Source organism: Glycine max, chromosome 16 (assembly GCF_000004515.6).
Source record: "Glycine max cultivar Williams 82 chromosome 16, Glycine_max_v4.0, whole genome shotgun sequence".
Lineage (NCBI taxonomy): Eukaryota > Viridiplantae > Streptophyta > Magnoliopsida > Fabales > Fabaceae > Glycine > Glycine max.
Genome location: NC_038252.2, coordinates 16,108,139 through 16,124,662, shown reverse-complemented (window position 1 = coordinate 16,124,662; position 16,524 = coordinate 16,108,139). Strand labels below are relative to the sequence as shown.

General features: G+C 44.1%; 1 non-coding gene across 1 annotated transcript; it reads left to right on the top strand.

Annotated features, from left to right (window-relative positions):
- The first annotated feature begins 1,792 nt into the window (after positions 1–1,792).
- LOC112999892 (small nucleolar RNA R71) lies at positions 1,793–1,899 on the top strand. The gene has a single exon (XR_003265110.1). It is a non-coding gene; the product is annotated as a small nucleolar RNA R71 (small nucleolar RNA).
- Positions 1,900–16,524: the final 14,625 nt, after the last annotated feature.

Sequence of the window (16,524 nt, the reverse complement as noted above, 5' to 3'; positions counted from 1 at the left end):
ATGCAGATTAGAATAAAGATCAGTCATGTATTCATCAACAACATGGTCAATTATTTCAGCACGAAATACAGAAAGATCTTCAGATGGGTATTTCATAGCATCCAGAATATTAAAATGAACAGTTATATCACCAAACTCCATGGACAGTGTGCCTGCATAAACATCTATCTTAGTTCTAGCAGTTTTCATAAAGGGTCTGCCTAGAATGATGGGAACTGATCCTTGAGAAAATCCATCTTCCATATTCAAGATATAAAAATCAACAGGGAAAATCAGTTCACCAACTCTAACTAAGACATCTTCTATGAAACCAACAGGATAGGAAACACTTCTATTAGCTAAATGAATTACCACATCAGTTGACTGCAAGGGACCTAGAGATAGAGAATTAAAAATCGACAGAGGCATAACACTAACAGAGGCTCCTAAATCTAGCATGGCATTGTCAAACTTACTATTCCCTATAATACAAGGTATGCTGAATGTACCTGGATCTTTGCATTTTTCAGGAATTTGAGGAACAGATTTACCAATCAATGCGGAGACATTTCTGCCCATGCTAATTCGTTCACTTCCTTTAAGCTTCCGCTTATTAGTGCACAGCTCCTTCAAGAATTTGGCATATCTTGGAATTTGCTTTATTGCATCCAACAGAGGTATGTTTACCTCTACTTTTCTAAACGTTTCCAAGATCTCTTTCTCTGCCTCTTCCATTTTTTTGTTGGAAACTACTCTTGGAGGGAATGGAAGAGGGGGAATGTGCTGCTTCTGCAAATCAGAATTACCTGTGGAAGAAGATTCACCTGCACAGAAATTGTTAGGTAGATTTTTGTCATCACCTTTTTCTGGAATAGAGTGAAGTTTGGCAGGTTCATTTACAGATGAGGAAGGTGCTACGGGTTGAGGTCCTTGACACTGCTTTCCCGACCTCAATGAAATGGCACTGACATTTTTGGGATTTTGGACAGCTTGAGAAGGCAGCTTGTCAGAATTATGGGACTGTTGTTGATTCAATTGGGTAGCTAATTGTCCCATCTGATTGGTTAAGCTCTGAATGGAGGCTCTGGTCTCTTGCTGAAACTGCATGTTCTGCATAGTCATTTGCCTCACAAGTTCTTCGAGGGAAGGTTGTGGAGGGGCCTCAACTGTTGGTTGTTTCTGGGGTTGTTGCTGTTGTTGGATTGGTGGAGGAATGTATGGTCTGCTTGGGCCAGCAGCATTTTGGAAGGAAGGAGCAGGCTGCTGTTGTTGTTGCTGAGGGCTGGACCATCTGAGGTTAGGGTGATTCCTCCATCCAGGGTTGTATCTGTTGCTGGAAAGGTCATAATTGCTCTGCTGTGGTTGATTTTGCTGTTGAGGTTGAGGAGGTCTATTGTAAATATTTGCAGCATAAGCTTCAGGCTGCTCAATTGCTCCAGGTTGCTGCATGGAAGGGCAAAGGTCTGTATGGTGGTCAGCAGAGGAGCACAAACCACAAACCCTTGTGACAGGTACAGATTTTTGATTCAAGGCCAGCTGGGTTACCAAGTTGACCAACGCATCCAGTTTGCCTTCAAGCTTCTTAGTTTCAGATGATGCAGATGGGTTTGTAGCTACCTCATGCACTCCTCTAATGACTATGGCATCATTTCTGGCGCTAAACTGTTGGGAGTTGGAGGCCATCTTCTCAATTAAATTTCTGGCTTCAGCAGGAGTCATGTCTCCAAGGGCTCCACCACTGGCAGCATCTATCATACTTCTCTCCATATTACTGAGTCCTTCATAAAAATATTGGAGAAGAAGCTGTTCTGAAATCTGATGGTGGGAGCAACTGGCACATAGTTTCTTAAATCTCTCCCAGTTCTCATACAGGCTCTCTCCACTGAGTTGTCTAATACCTGAGATATCCTTCCTGATGGCTGTGGTCCTGGAAGCAGGGAAAATTTTTTCTAAGAATACTCTCTTAAGGTCATCCCAGCTCGTGATGGACCTTGGAGTAAGGTAATACAGCCAGTCCTTTGCCACTCCCTCTAATGAATGAGGAAAAGCCTTCAGAAATATATGATCCTCTTGGACATCTGGGGGTTTCATGGTGGAGCAGACAATGTGAAATTCTTTCAAATGTTTGTGCGGGTCTTCACCTGCAAGGCCATGAAACTTTGGAAGCAAATGAATCAGTCCAGTTTTAAGAACATATGGGACATCCTCATCAGGGTATTGGATGCACAAGCTTTCATAGGTGAAATCAGGTGCAGGCATTTCCCTTAGAGTCCTCTCACGAGGTGGAGGTTGTGCCATGTTCTCAGAATGTGCAAAATCAGAATGCTCAGAATCAGAATGCTCAAAATTATAATGCTCAAGATCAGGATGTTCAAAATCACCAATAACAGAATGCACAGATTCACCAGTTATGGAATGCTCAGAATGATCAAAAGGTATAAAATGATGCCTAACTAATCTATGAAATGTCCTATCTATCTCAGGATCAAAGGGTTGTAAGTCAGATGGATTGCCTCTAGTCATACACTACATTCAGCATGCACACAACTAGTTGCCTTGTCATGTAAATAAAGGTGTAGGTTTGAACTACAGCTACCCTTAAATGATATCCAAATGACTTGAAATTTTGTGAGCGACCTTATAAAATGATGAGAAGATAGCACAAACAATTTCAGACAAAAATTCAAAGTCTAACTATGAAAGCTAAAATTGGTAGGTTAAGAAAAATAAGTGAATAAAACTTGAAAAATAAAAAACTTTTGACAGAATCGCTTTTTTTGGACGATGGAGACCTCAGCTGGCCTATGGCCAGCTTCCAGGGTGTACGAAATTTTTTTCTACCCCAAATGCATATATAATAATTGCGATTCTGATAACCGGAGCAAAAGTTATGGCCGTTTGAAGTTTTGACAAACACAAAATTTGCTAGTTTTTTGGAACTTTCAAATCTGACCAAACTAAAGGCTCTAACTATTTTTCCCACAAAATATGGATTAAAAGAAGTTACCACAAAAAAATTCAGCCAAAAATAACAACCCTAGCTACTAAAACAAAAAATCCCAAATAATTCAGCATGGGTGGTCGCTAAAATCCGTCTCTAATTGATTTCTACTACTACTCTGTTTTTCCGCAAGCTGATTTCTACTACTACTCTATTTTCAAGCACAATCTTCACAGCAAAACACCCAAGACTGAAACAGGGGAAACGCTTAATGAGAAAACTGAAACAGAACACAATTAAACAAAATACCAGGATACTAAACAACACTAACACACATACTAACACAATACTAACAATTAAACATAAAACACGAAAGGATTAAACACACAACACTAGTTAGCTATTAAGAACCTTTGGACACTGCTCCCCGGCAACGGCGCCAAATTTGATCGAGGCCGTACCCGAATCAAATAAACATGAAAATGCAGTAACTAGGAAGTGATCCTAGGTCGTTTCCCAACGAGCAGTGACAAGCCAAATGTTCATAATATACTTGCAGTAACAGTAACGATGGGGGGGGGGGTTGGTTGTTTGGTAATTAAAGAGCAGAACAAATAAAATGGAATACGAAACTACTAATATTAAAAACGGGTTGTTTCCTCTGGTTCAGAAGCCACTCTCTTATCTTGGGTTATGGAGAATTCGTCCCTAACAGTCAACCACTTAATCCAACCCTATTTCAATTTACTAAGCGAAAATCAACTTAGGGTTTTCAATACGTGATTAGGCACCACATACACCAGTTAGCCCTTCGTCCATTAAGCATGAACGCAAGTTAGGCTCAGAGGCAATTAATCGAACACGAAGCGTGCACTGATTAATATTCACGAAATTGGGATAACTGGTGAAGGGAAAACTGCCAGGAAACCATATTACAAACAAAACCTCAAAGAGAGTTGGGCTTCTTCCTCAAAAGGAAACAACACCAGAAAATCTAGCCTTCCATGGATTCAAACAGAAAACGCAAATGAAGCATGAAGCAGAAACGTAAATGAACAAGAACGTAAATGAACAGAAACGTAAATGAAAGTAGAAGAAGAAGCAAGAATGAACTCGTAATTAGAAGCAGAAAACAGAAATTTGCATTAAGAACGAAAACTGTAACAAGGGAACAGAAAAACGTGAAAACCTAAAACCAAAGCTCTGAATAATGAAAATAGCATAGCAGAATAGAATGCCCTGCACGAATCCAAAGGCAGCTATTTAAAAAGAGTCACTCAAAGTCACTGGGCTCTATTACAATACTCTGGCCCAAAACTAAATAAACACTGAACAACATAAAATAAAATTGCGAAATTTCCTAATTAGAAATTAACTAAGGTAAGCGCTGCTTTATTTGCCCTCTTCAAGTCCACAACCAAAATCCGGATTAAGCCCAATGTTTCATTAATTCCTGAAATTAGATTAAAAACATCAAATTAGCTAAATGAGCCCAAATAATAAAACTGCCTAATTAATTGACAATTAAGACCAATCAATAATTAAAATGGTGCAAAAAGGGTTTAGAAAATAGAAGAAAATGATGGCACATCAGTGGACCCTTGGGTACTAGTACCTATCGCCTTTAGAGGACTACACGTCCTCACCATCAGAGGGCTACACGTCCTTGCCTTCAGAGGGATGCACGCCCTCACCTTCAGAGGGCTACACCCCTTCATCTTCAGAGGACTACACGTCCTCACTCTCAGAGGGCGGCACGCCCCCTCCTTCAAAGGGCTACATGCCCTCGCCTTCAAAGGGCTGCATGCCCTCACCTTTAGAGGACTACACGTCCTCGCCTTCAGAGGGCTACACGCTCTCGCCTTCAGAGGGCTACACGCTCTCGCCTTTAGAGGGCTACACAAGCTCACCTTCAGTGGGCTCCACATCTGCACCGTAAGAGAATTTAAGGTCCTCTGCCCTTAATGCTTAACTGAGACTTGCGCTCTAGGTTAAGGGGCTAGTAGTTTCCTTTTATCAACTCCAGGGCCACCCCCTGATCCCGGAGGAGGGCCAACTATGCGAGCACAACCAGAAAGGGAGGCTATCATGCAACTACTATGCGTACCGGGGCAAGATTTCACCCGTGCCGCTGCAAAGAGACGAGTGTTGATCATGTGCACCAACATGACCACTCTTACACAGATATAAATGACGTTGCTACTTAGCAACATTCTTCCCAGCGACTGTAATGTCGATCTCCCCCTGCGGAAGTATCAGTTGGTCTGTGTCGTCTTGACATAGGTAGGTATGCATTATTTCCAACTCATTTCTAATGCCATCTACTATTTGCAGGGGTTGCACCCACAAGACACCTAGTGGACCCGGAGAAGTCCAACAGGGCCCTGGGGTTTCCAGCTCTGGTTACGAGCCTCTATCAGTCCTACAGGGTGCACGTACCCCCCGGCAAGGTCATGCCATCGCGACATAGGTAAGTATGCATATGGTTCAAACTGATTTCTGATGTCATCTATTGTTTGCAGGGATCGCGCCCGCAGGACACCCAGGTGACCCAAAGAAGTCTAACAGGGTCCTGGGGTTTCCAGCTCTGATTACGGGCCCTTATTAGTTCTACGGAGTGCCCGTCACCCCCAGCAAGGTCATCAGGCCTCCTACTGACCAAGCTTTCATCAAGAAGTATTGCGCCCCCAGGCAGGCAGAGGGCGAGACACCACAACAACCTGGGGATGGCCAGCAACAGGCAACAAATGCACTACCGCCACCTCCAGAGCCCCTAAGCTCATCCACAAAAAGGTTAGAGTATTGTCTACGACACATGGCCGACCAATAGGCGACCAAGTCCAAAGCCAAAGGTAAGAAAAGTATTAGGTCCGTGACCGACAAGCCATCATGCGTCCAGCTCAAGATGTTAAATAAGCGCTACTAGGAGGCAACCTAGTACCTTTTAAATCTTTGCTTGTTATTTGATCACCTTTGTTTCTCAAGTCATAGTAGGACACACCTAGTTGCTCAGGATCCTGGGAATTTAAATAAAACAAGCACAAGCTCGGAAGGTAGTCATACTTCACAAAATATATATATGTATGTTTAGGTAGAAAGATACCTTGGATATGCAAGTATGTAACAAAAAAATGCTTCACAAAATATATATATGTATGTTTAGGTAGAAAGATACCTTGGATATGCATGTATGTAACAAAAAAATACTTCACAAAATATATATGTATGTTTAGGTAGAAAGATACCTTGGATATGCATGTATGTAACAAAAAAATACTTCACGATATATATATATATATATATATATATATATATATATATATATATATATGTATGTATGTATGTTTAGGTAGCAAGATACCTTGGATATGCATAGCAAAAATACCTCATAAAAATATACACATGTTTAGGTAGCAAAATACCTCAAAAAGCAAAACAACAAAAACAAACAAGAACAAAAAATATATCTTTCAGGTTAAAAGCCAACATGCTTTTGAGAAGAGATAACTTCCAGCTTTTCTTTGAAAAAAATCCACTGATCATAACCAGTTTTTGAAAGAAAATGTGTATACACCTGAAGGGTGAATGCTGTGAAAGTTTTCCCGAACGCCCAAAAATAGACTTCGATGAATGCACAAATTGATAAAGGAACGTATTTTGGAAACACTGGGTTGACTAAAATAGAGAAAATGAATACTGAGCCCTAGCATCACATGACCCAAGATTTTTCGACACTTGAGTGTCGACATAGGTGCATGCATGACTAGTTTTGCATAAAATTTCCAAATCATCATTGTTGCATTTGTGTCATGGAAGTAATGTGGGACATCCCCTTTTATCCTTGAACCAAACTAAACCCTGACATATATCATGTCCAGCCATTCTACAAGCCTTGAGCCAAAATCCCAACTTACCATAAACCTTGCCCTCAGAAGAAAACACAAAAAGAAAGAGAAAATTCCCAATCGAAGAGTGGGAGAATGCAAAAAAAAAAGAAAGAAAATTCCCGATCAAGGATCGTAAGAAAACAGAAGAAATATGCAGAAAGGTCTTTGGACCAGACAATATCTGAACAATACAGATTTGTCACCAAGTAAACAAACAAAAAGAAAGGAAACCACGACCTAAATTGGTCATCTCCCTTTGATTGCAAACCAAAATCCTGTGCGTCGGTGACTTGTTCACCTCACACTAAACCAAAACAGAAAAGGAAAAGGCGAGAACACTCAAAGCCAAAGTTCCCACCAAAAAAACACCATTCCCAAGAAAAGGTCCTATTGATCCATGATCACGCATGCAATCTTTGATTTGATAGGAAATGATTTGCAAAATCAAGTCATGACATATCTATGGTTCGGAATTAGGTTGAAACACTTACCCGTGTGAGATTGATACACTTTGAGTGATTTTCTTCTATTTTTGTTGAACCCAGTGTTTCCTCTAAGTGGTCATTTAGAAGCGAAATGCTAAACATCCAAAATCTCATCTATGGTTATGAGAAAATTTCATCAGTATACTCTCCTTCCCCGGTAGACACATTGTTTTTCATCCAAAAAAGCATATGTTGCTCTGATCAGTTGGAAATTTTGTCTCTTTACTAAAGCATGTTCGCATTTTAGTGAAGAAAACACTGATACTATTTTAGTCTCACAAGTTATCCAGAACTACGTAGGTCTGAGTTCCTCATTGAGGATACGTAGGAGCAAGAGCCTCGCTTTTGTCGGCCGCCCCACAATCTCTGTCATACTGACCCTGGGGTCACGTGACAGGCGGAAATACCCAAGTGGTTATCCGTTTAAACTTCCTTTTGCTATCTCTAAGACTCAAAGCATGATAGCATGCAGAGACTAACGTCCTCTTCTGCGCCTTTTGTCATCCAGAGGCGGCGGGCCCGATGACATGCGGGAACCATTTGGTCCCGCACTTTTAAACTTTCTTTTGCTATCTCTAAGACTCAAAGCATGATAGCACGTAGAGACTAACGTCGTCTTCTGCGCCTTTTGTCTATAAATAGGGGGAGAAGTGAAGTGAAAAAGGGTTCAACCCCTTAGGAACTTCTCTCTCTTTCGAATTTGCTTGGAAAAATTGTTTCCATGAAGAAAATCCAAGCCGAGGCGCTTCCGAAACGTTTCCGTGAGGAATTTCGCGAAGGTTTCGACCGTTCTTCGACGTTCTTCATTCGTTCTTCATCGTTCTTCGATCTTCAACGGGTAAGTACCTCGAACCAAGCTTTTCGATTCATTCTATGTACCCGTGGTGGTCCACATTGTGTTTCGTGTATTTTTATTCTCGTTTCATTTACTTTTTATACCCCCTTTTGACGTGCTTAAGCCATTTTATTTAAGTCATTTCTCGCTTAACCTAAAAATAAAATAAATTTCCACCGATCGTTTGAATTGTATTATCCGTTAACTTCGGTTAAAATGAATTCCGACCGTTCGGTCGTGCCGTAACCACGTTGGAAATAAAAAAAGAGGTAAAATAATAATATAATAATCAAAAAACGTCTTTTAGTAAAATAAAGCGGAAAATCAATCGGACGTTTTCTCTTTGGGATTTCTCATTCTTAATTGAATTGACTAATAACTAAAGTGAAACTAAGACTAAAATCAATTCGCCTAGTCAAGCTCGTCCATAAAAATAGGTTTTTGAAATTTATCATTTCAATTTCTTACTAAGTAAAATGGATCATTTTCAAGGTCCAACGCCTTAAAATGATCACCTTTTAAGTAAAAAAGAATCACTTGATAAGAAAGAACTACGTAGGTCTGATTTCCTCATCGCAATTGAGGAATACGTAGGAGCAAAGGGAAACACCCTTGTCGACCACAAAAAGAGAAAAAAATATAAAAAAAAAGGTATAAAGGATATAAAGACATAAAAAGGGAACATAAAAATCAAGGTCATGTTTGCACATTCGATTAAAGGCTGCCGTCCCTTGGGACGGACGTGTGGGGTGCTAATACCTTCCCCGTGCGTAAATACAACTCCCGAACCTTTCACTTAAAAGTTCGTAGATCACATCTTTTCCGGTTTTTCCGACGTTTTCCTCAAATAAACGTTGGTGGCGACTCCGCGCATATTCCTTTCGTGGAACACGCATCCCGCGAGTCACGCATCGCCCTCCCGCCGAAGGGTAGGTTGCGACAGTTGGCGACTCCACTGGGGACTGTTTTTAGAGAGTTAGGCCATTTAATCTTGTGCAATGTTTTACCGTGACTTACCCCTTTGTTGGTTTCCCTTCATTATGTTCTTGTGTATATAAACTCTTTGTTGCTTTTATTGCATTTTAAAATGTATGCATGAGGTAAATATTTATTCATTTGATGCACACAAACACCAACACTATTTGCACACATTGTGAGTTGAAAAAGGGCCCTATACCCGGGTTCATAGGAACATAAGGAGTGTAGGTGAATCTGTGATCATGCTAGGTCTCCGACTTGCTTGATTACAGTGAACCCTCATCTAGAGTTTTCCTCTTTGAAAACATATTGTTGCTAGTAGTCCCTACTGCTGCTGTATGTTCTTCGAAGGGGATAATACCTCTAGAAACCATCAAGAGAGATATGACTACCTTGGGGGTTATCACTAAATGCCTAGTTAGTTCTCTCCCTTATGGGTCCCTTAAACAGGGGCACGGAGCAAATACGCTGCGTGCCATTTTTCACACTGCCATGCATAAGTATCATATACCCTTTTGCTTATGTTCAGTGAATATTGTCATACTATGTACATTCCCGCATTACGCCTTTTGCATATGCATCGCATATGGGTTCTGTCTTGATCCCCTCTATAGACAAATCAACGGAGGGTCCGGGTTACCGTTTTAAATACATACGTTGGGGCACTTTGCTACCCTAGACGTTGTGTCTAAGAAGGAGACAATGTCCCGGGCACCCGCATTCTTAAATTACATCTGTGTCATATGCATTCCTTCATGCATTCATCCATTCCACCCATGAGATATCGGAGTTTTGATTTGCACCAGCTTTTTGTCTCACCTTAGTAAGCATGGGAACAAATCAAACCGGCAAGAGGTTTTACCAAGTCAAGGTTAAAGGCCTAGATACCACCAGCATCAAGGAATTAGGGCGGTTGATGGAACCTCTCCAAATGCAAGCCTTCCGCAAGACTTACGGAAAGATCTTAGAGTTGACCATAGCATAGGTATCCATAGAAGCCATTGCATCACTCACCCAATACTACGACCAGCCTTTGAGATGCTTCACGTTCGGAGACTTCCAATTGGTACCAACCATTGAAGGGTTTGAGGAAATTCTAGGATGTCCTCTCGGGGGAAGAAAACCATACCTTTCCTCCGGGTGTCTCCCCTCTTTGAGCAGAATTGCAACTGTGGTCAAGGATTCAGCAAGAGGTTTGGACCGCATAAAATAGACTCGAAATGGCATAGCGGGCCTACCACGGAAGTACCTAGAAGACAAGGCGAGGGGTATGGCCAATCAAGGAGATTGGGTCCCGTTTATGGATGTGTTAGCTTTGCTAATTTTTGGGGTCGTCCTCTTTCCAAACGTAGATGGTTTGGTGGACCTAGCAGCAATCGACGCTTTCCTTGCATACCACCATAGCAAGGAAAGTCCGGTGGTAGCTGTCTTGGCAGATTTATTTGACACATTTAACCGAAGGTGCGAAAAGAGTAGCGCAGGAATCATCTGTTGCTTGCCCGCCCTCTGTGTTTGGTTGGTTTCACACTTGTTCCAGCAAGACACGAGGCATCCATGTCCGCTCCAGAGCCATTGCTCGTGTACTGAAAAGAGAAGAATAGATTGGGACCAGCTTTTGGCTAGGATAGGAGGTAGAACAATCAATTGGTTCCCTCGATGGAAGGAAGGAAAGGAGGGAGTCCTTTTCTCATGTGGAGGGTACCCAAACATTCCGCTGATAGGAACGAGGGGTTGTATTAATTACAATCCCGCGCTCGCTATAAGACAACTAGGGTACCCCATGAGGGGAGCACCGATGGAAGAAAGCTTGTCTCCTTTCCTTGTGAGGGATTTCGGCGCGCGAAATTTCAAGGCTATACAAAGAATCCATAAGGCATGGGAAACCCCGTTAAGGAAAGATCAAGAACTTAGGGGCATTCGTAATGGCATCATTGGTGGTTACCGTGAATGGCTGAAAGTTCATATACGAGGTTTAGATTGGCTCGCCAAGTTAAAAGTCGTCAGCGAAGAGAGTTTTGAAGCACCAGAAGAGGACGAAGAAGTCCAAGCTCTCAAAAGGGAGTTAGGAAAGGCGAAACTTGCCAAGGAGAAGTTCAAGTTGGCCGCTACACACATCCGGAAGGAGTGTGCCGGATTACGGGAAGAGAATGCAACTACCGCAAGAGCCCTTGAACAAGAGACCAAGAGGGCTCGCAAGGAAGAGTATGGCCATAACAAATTTCACGGAGCTCTGTGGGGTAGCAACAGTGAACTCAAGCTGCGAAGGGAAGAGAGGGACCAGTTGCGAGCACATAGCATGGTCTTGAAAGAGGAGTTAGTTGCCTGTTCAAGGTCCAAAAGGAGCTTGTCTCAGCGTTTATGCGAGACGGAGACCAACATGCTAGCTATCATCGCCAAGTACCAAGAAGAGTTAGGTCTAGCCACAGCCCACGAGCATAGGGTCGCGGACGAGTATGCCCAAGTATATGCGGAAAAAGAGGCTAGAGGAAGGGTGATCGACTCTTTACACCAAGAGGCAACCATGTGGATGGATCGGTTTGCTCTTACCTTGAACGGGAGTCAAGAACTTCCCCGATTGTTAGCCAAGGCCAAGGCGATGGCGGACACCTACTCCGCCCTCGAAGAAATTCATGGGCTTCTCGGCTATTGTCAGCATGTGATAGACTTAATGACCCACATAATTAGAAATCGCTAGGAAACTTGTATGGTCTCTCAGACCTTGACTAGATACGACTTTTTAAAATAAAATGAGTTGGTCCCATGTTTCTACTCCAAAAAAGCTTGTGCGAATCAAATCACTCCTGCATTTTATCTCTAGCATGCATTCTTTCTTTCTTTACCCACTCCTCACGTTTGGTTTTTTAGGGAAAAACACCATAACTAAACGCGCCACAAGGCATCCCTATCGCACCAGATCCAAATCTAGAACGATGGGTGATCAAGAGGAGACACAGGAACAGATGAAAGCCGACATGTCGGCTCTGAAAGAACAGATGGCTTCCATGATGGAGGCCATGTTAGGAATGAGGCAGCTCATGGAGAAAAACGTGGCCACCGCTGCCGCTGTCAGTTCGGTTGCCGAAGCAGACCCAACTCTCTTGGCAACTGCGCACCATCCTCCCTCAAACATAGTAGGACGGGGAAGGGACACACTGGGGCACGATGGCAACCCTCATCTGGGATACAACCGAGCGGCTTACCCTTATGGATTGCCGCCCAACTACTCACCACCCGTCCTGCAAGACGATGCGGGCCATATTGCTTCTCCCGTCCTTGAAAGAGAACCTCCTCAACAGCCCGACTAGGTCCACAAAGACCCTCAAGACTATGCTCGAAGGGATGTCGAGTTCTATCCCCTGATCCCCGAAGGGCCGGCACCCAGCACGTTGCCTCAGCCCAACATCATGACACAACCAATAGTTTTGTCCATGGAAGGACCGCCCCCGGTAACTGAAGAGAGGAGGAAGCTCGATCTCCTCGAGGAGAGATTAAGAGCCATGGAAGGATTTGGGGACTATCCGTTCGCTGACATGACGGATCTTTGCTTAGTACCCGATGTTGTTATCCCCCCGAAGTTCAAGGTATCGGACTTCGACAAGTATAAAGGGGAAACTTGTCCCAAAAACCATCTCAAGATGTACTGTCGCAAGATGGGCGCACACTCTAAGGATGAGAAGCTATTAATACACTTTTTTCAAGATGGGTACACTAATTTGGAAGCTTCCCGTATCCGTACTTGGAAGGATCTGATTACTGCCTTCCTAAGGCAATACCAGTATAATTCCGATATGGCTCCCGATCGCACTCAGCTGCAGAATATGTTCAAGAAAGAGGGCGAAACCTTTAAAGAATACGCGCAGCAGTGGAGAGACCTAGCGGCACAAGTGGCTCCTCCCATGGTAGAAAGAGAGATGATCACCATGATGGTAGACACTCTGCCAGTGTTCTACTATGAGAAGTTAGTAGGTTACATGCCGTCCAGCTTCGCGGACCTAGTGTTTGCCGGGGAAAGAATCGAGGTAGGGTTGAAAAGAGGAAAGTTCGATTATGTTTCCTCCACGAGTGCGAATGCCAAAAGAATCGGGACAACGGGGGCAAAAAGGAAGGAAGGAGATGCCCATGCCGTCTCTTCAACACCCGCGTGGGTCAAACCCCCGTAGACACCTCATGGTACCCATCAGTACGCGCAACATCACCCAAGCTTCTTGGCTCATACCGGGAACGCCTCTAGTTCAGCACATGTGCAGCCTAAGGCACCCACCCAGAGGGAAGCTCCCCAAGTTCCAACTCCGAACACAACTCGCCCGGCCGGTAATTCCAACGCAACAAGGAACTTCCCTCCGAGGCCATTTCATGAATTCACCCCACTCCCAATGACGTACGAAGACCTCTTGCTGTCCCTCATCGCCAACCATTTGGCCATGGTAACTCCCGGAAAGGTCCTCCAACCCCCTTTCCCAAAGTGGTATGACCCTAACGCAACTTGCAAGTACCATGGGGGTGTCCCGGGGCATTCCATTGAAAAATGCTTGGCCCTTAAATACAAGGTCCAACATTTGATAGATGCTGGATGGCTAACTTTCCAAGAGAATTGGCCCAATGTGAGAACCAACCCGCTCGCCAATCATGGAGGGGGAGCGGTTAACGCCGTTGAGTCCGATAGGCCGCGCAGGTCTAAACCTTTAAGGGATGTGGCAACCCCTAGGAGGTTTATCTTTGAGGCCCTACAAAAGGGAGGTGTGATTCCTCATAGTGGGCATAAGGAGGATTCCTGTTTGCTGCATTCCAGCGAGCGGCATGACATGGAAACGTGTTTGGGAGTAGAGGAATTGTTACAGCGAATGATAGATCAAGGTCGACTGGAAGTTAGCAGTGAAGGAAGAAAGGAGCAGCATATATGCATGCAGTCCACGGATGGGAGCAGTGTTGCGAAGCCCAAACCCTTGGTGATATACTTCACCAAGGGCACAGCTTCGCAAAAACCCGGACACCCCTTAGCAGCTAAACCTGTTCCTTTCCCATACCAAAATAGCCACGCAGTCCCATGGAGATATACACCTCCGAGGGAGAAGGAAGAAGAAGCCACCGATGTCAGCTCGTTGTCGGCTAAGGTAACAAATATCATGGGACTGAGTGGTGTGACCCGTAGCGGTCGTGTGTTTGCGCCTCCGGACCTACCAGTCCAACCCGCGAATGTCAAGGGGAAAGGAAAAGTGGTGGAGGAACAAGATGGTGAAGCACCCCACGCTTCGAATAAAGATATTCCGGCGAAAGGTCTTCCGGAGAAAAAGAATGGTAAAAAGGAGGTGTCGCTAGAGGAAGCCAGTGAGTTCCTCCGTATAATTCAGCAGAGCGAATTCAAGGTTATCGAACAGCTCAACAAAACTCCGGCCAGGGTCTCGCTGTTGGAGTTACTCATGAGCTCCGAGCCTCATCGGGCTCTGCTAATAAAAGTTTTGAACAAGGCCTATGTGGCCCAAGACATCTCGGTAGAAGGTTTCGGAGGGCTGGTCAATAATATCACTGCCAACAACTATCTCGCCTTCGCCGAAGAAGAAATCCCCGCCGAGGGGAGAGGGCATAATAAAGCTTTGCACGTATCAGTCAAGTGTATGGACCATATCGTAGCCAAAGTGCTCATCGATAATGGTTCCAGTTTAAACGTGATGCCTAAGAGCACTTTGGAGAAATTACCATTCAATGCCTCCCACTTAAAGCCGAGTTCAATGGTGGTTCGTGCCTTCGACGGCACCCGCCGAAAGGTTAGGGGAGAGATCGATCTCCCAGTACAGATAGGCCCTCACACCTGTCAAGTTACTTTCCAAATAATGGATATTAACCCCCCTACAACTGTCTGTTGGGGCGCCTGTGGATCCACTCAGTGGGAGTTGTTCCCTCTACACTCCACCAAAACTTGAAATTCGTAGTGGAAGACATCTGGTCATCGTATCAGGCGAGGAAGACATCTTGGTGAGCTGCCCATCCTCTATGCCTTATGTGGAGGCCGCAGAGGAGTCATTAGAAACCGCTTTCCAGTCTTTCGAGGTGGTAAGCATTTCCTCCGTGGATTCCTTCTCTGGGCAAGCTTGCCTGTCCGATGCAGCAGTAATGATGGCCCGAGTTATGTTGGGGAACGGTTACGAACCCGGAATGGGTTTAGGCAAAGACAACGGCGGCATAACTAGCCTGATAAATGCCAAAGGAAATCGTGGGAAGTATGGTTTAGGCTATAAGCCCACTCAGGCAGATGTAAAGAGAAGCATCGCGGGAAGGAAGAGTGGGGGTCAAAGCTCGCGGTTGAGACAAGAAAGTGAAGGAAGCCCGCCCTGCCACATAAGTAGAAGCTTTATAAGCGCGGCTCTGGGAGACGAAGGTCAAGTGGTCGCGATATACGAGGATGATGTTCCGAGTACATTGGATTTGGTACGACCATGCCCTCCTGATTTCCAGCTGGGAAATTGGCGAGTGGAGGAACGCCCCAACATTTACGCAGCGAGCATAATGTAAACCTTTACGGTTTTAAAAGCTCTATAGTTGGGCCTAGGCTTTAGAGTTTTTCTTTTGGTTAAGGCTTTGTGTATTTTGTTTTTTTTTTAAATTTATAATACAAGGATCTTTCTTCATCTGTTCCTACGTCTCTACCCATTCTCATCCATTTGCATGTTTACTTCTTTTCTGAAACGGCAGATCCGATGACGAGTCCCCCGAAGGTACTAATACCTGGGACCCGCCTATCAACTTCGAGCAAGAAATGAATCAAACGGAAGATGAAGGGAACGAGGATGTGGGACTTCCCCCAGAATTAGAAAGGATGGTCGCCCATGAGGACCAAGAAATGGGGCCTCATCAAGAAGAAACAGAACTAGTAGACTTGGGAATTGGCAGTGGAAAAAGGGAAGTAAAGATAGGCACAGGTATTACCGCACCTATCCGTGAAGAATTAATAATCCTGCTAAGGGACTACCAAGACATCTTTGCTTGGTCATACCAAGATATGCTCGATTTGAGTTCTGACATTGTACAGCACCGATTACCTCTAAATCCCGAGTGTTCCCCGGTAAAGCAGAAACTGAGAAGGATGAAGCCCGAAACATCCTTGAAGATAAAACAAGAAGTGAAGAAGCAATTTGACGCTGGTTTTCTGGCCGTCGCTCGGTATCCAGAATGGGTTGCCAACATTGTACCGGTCCCCAAGAAAGATGGGAAAGTACGAATGTGTGTGGATTATCGGGACCTGAATCGGGCCAGTCCCAAGGACAATTTTCCTTTGCCACACATCGATATCCTCGTGGATAACACGACCAATTTCGCTTTATTTTCCTTCATGGACGGTTTCTCCAGTTACAATCAGATAAAGATGGCGCCAGAGGATATGGAAAAGACTACCTTCGTCACCCTGTGGGGGACGTTCTGTTACAA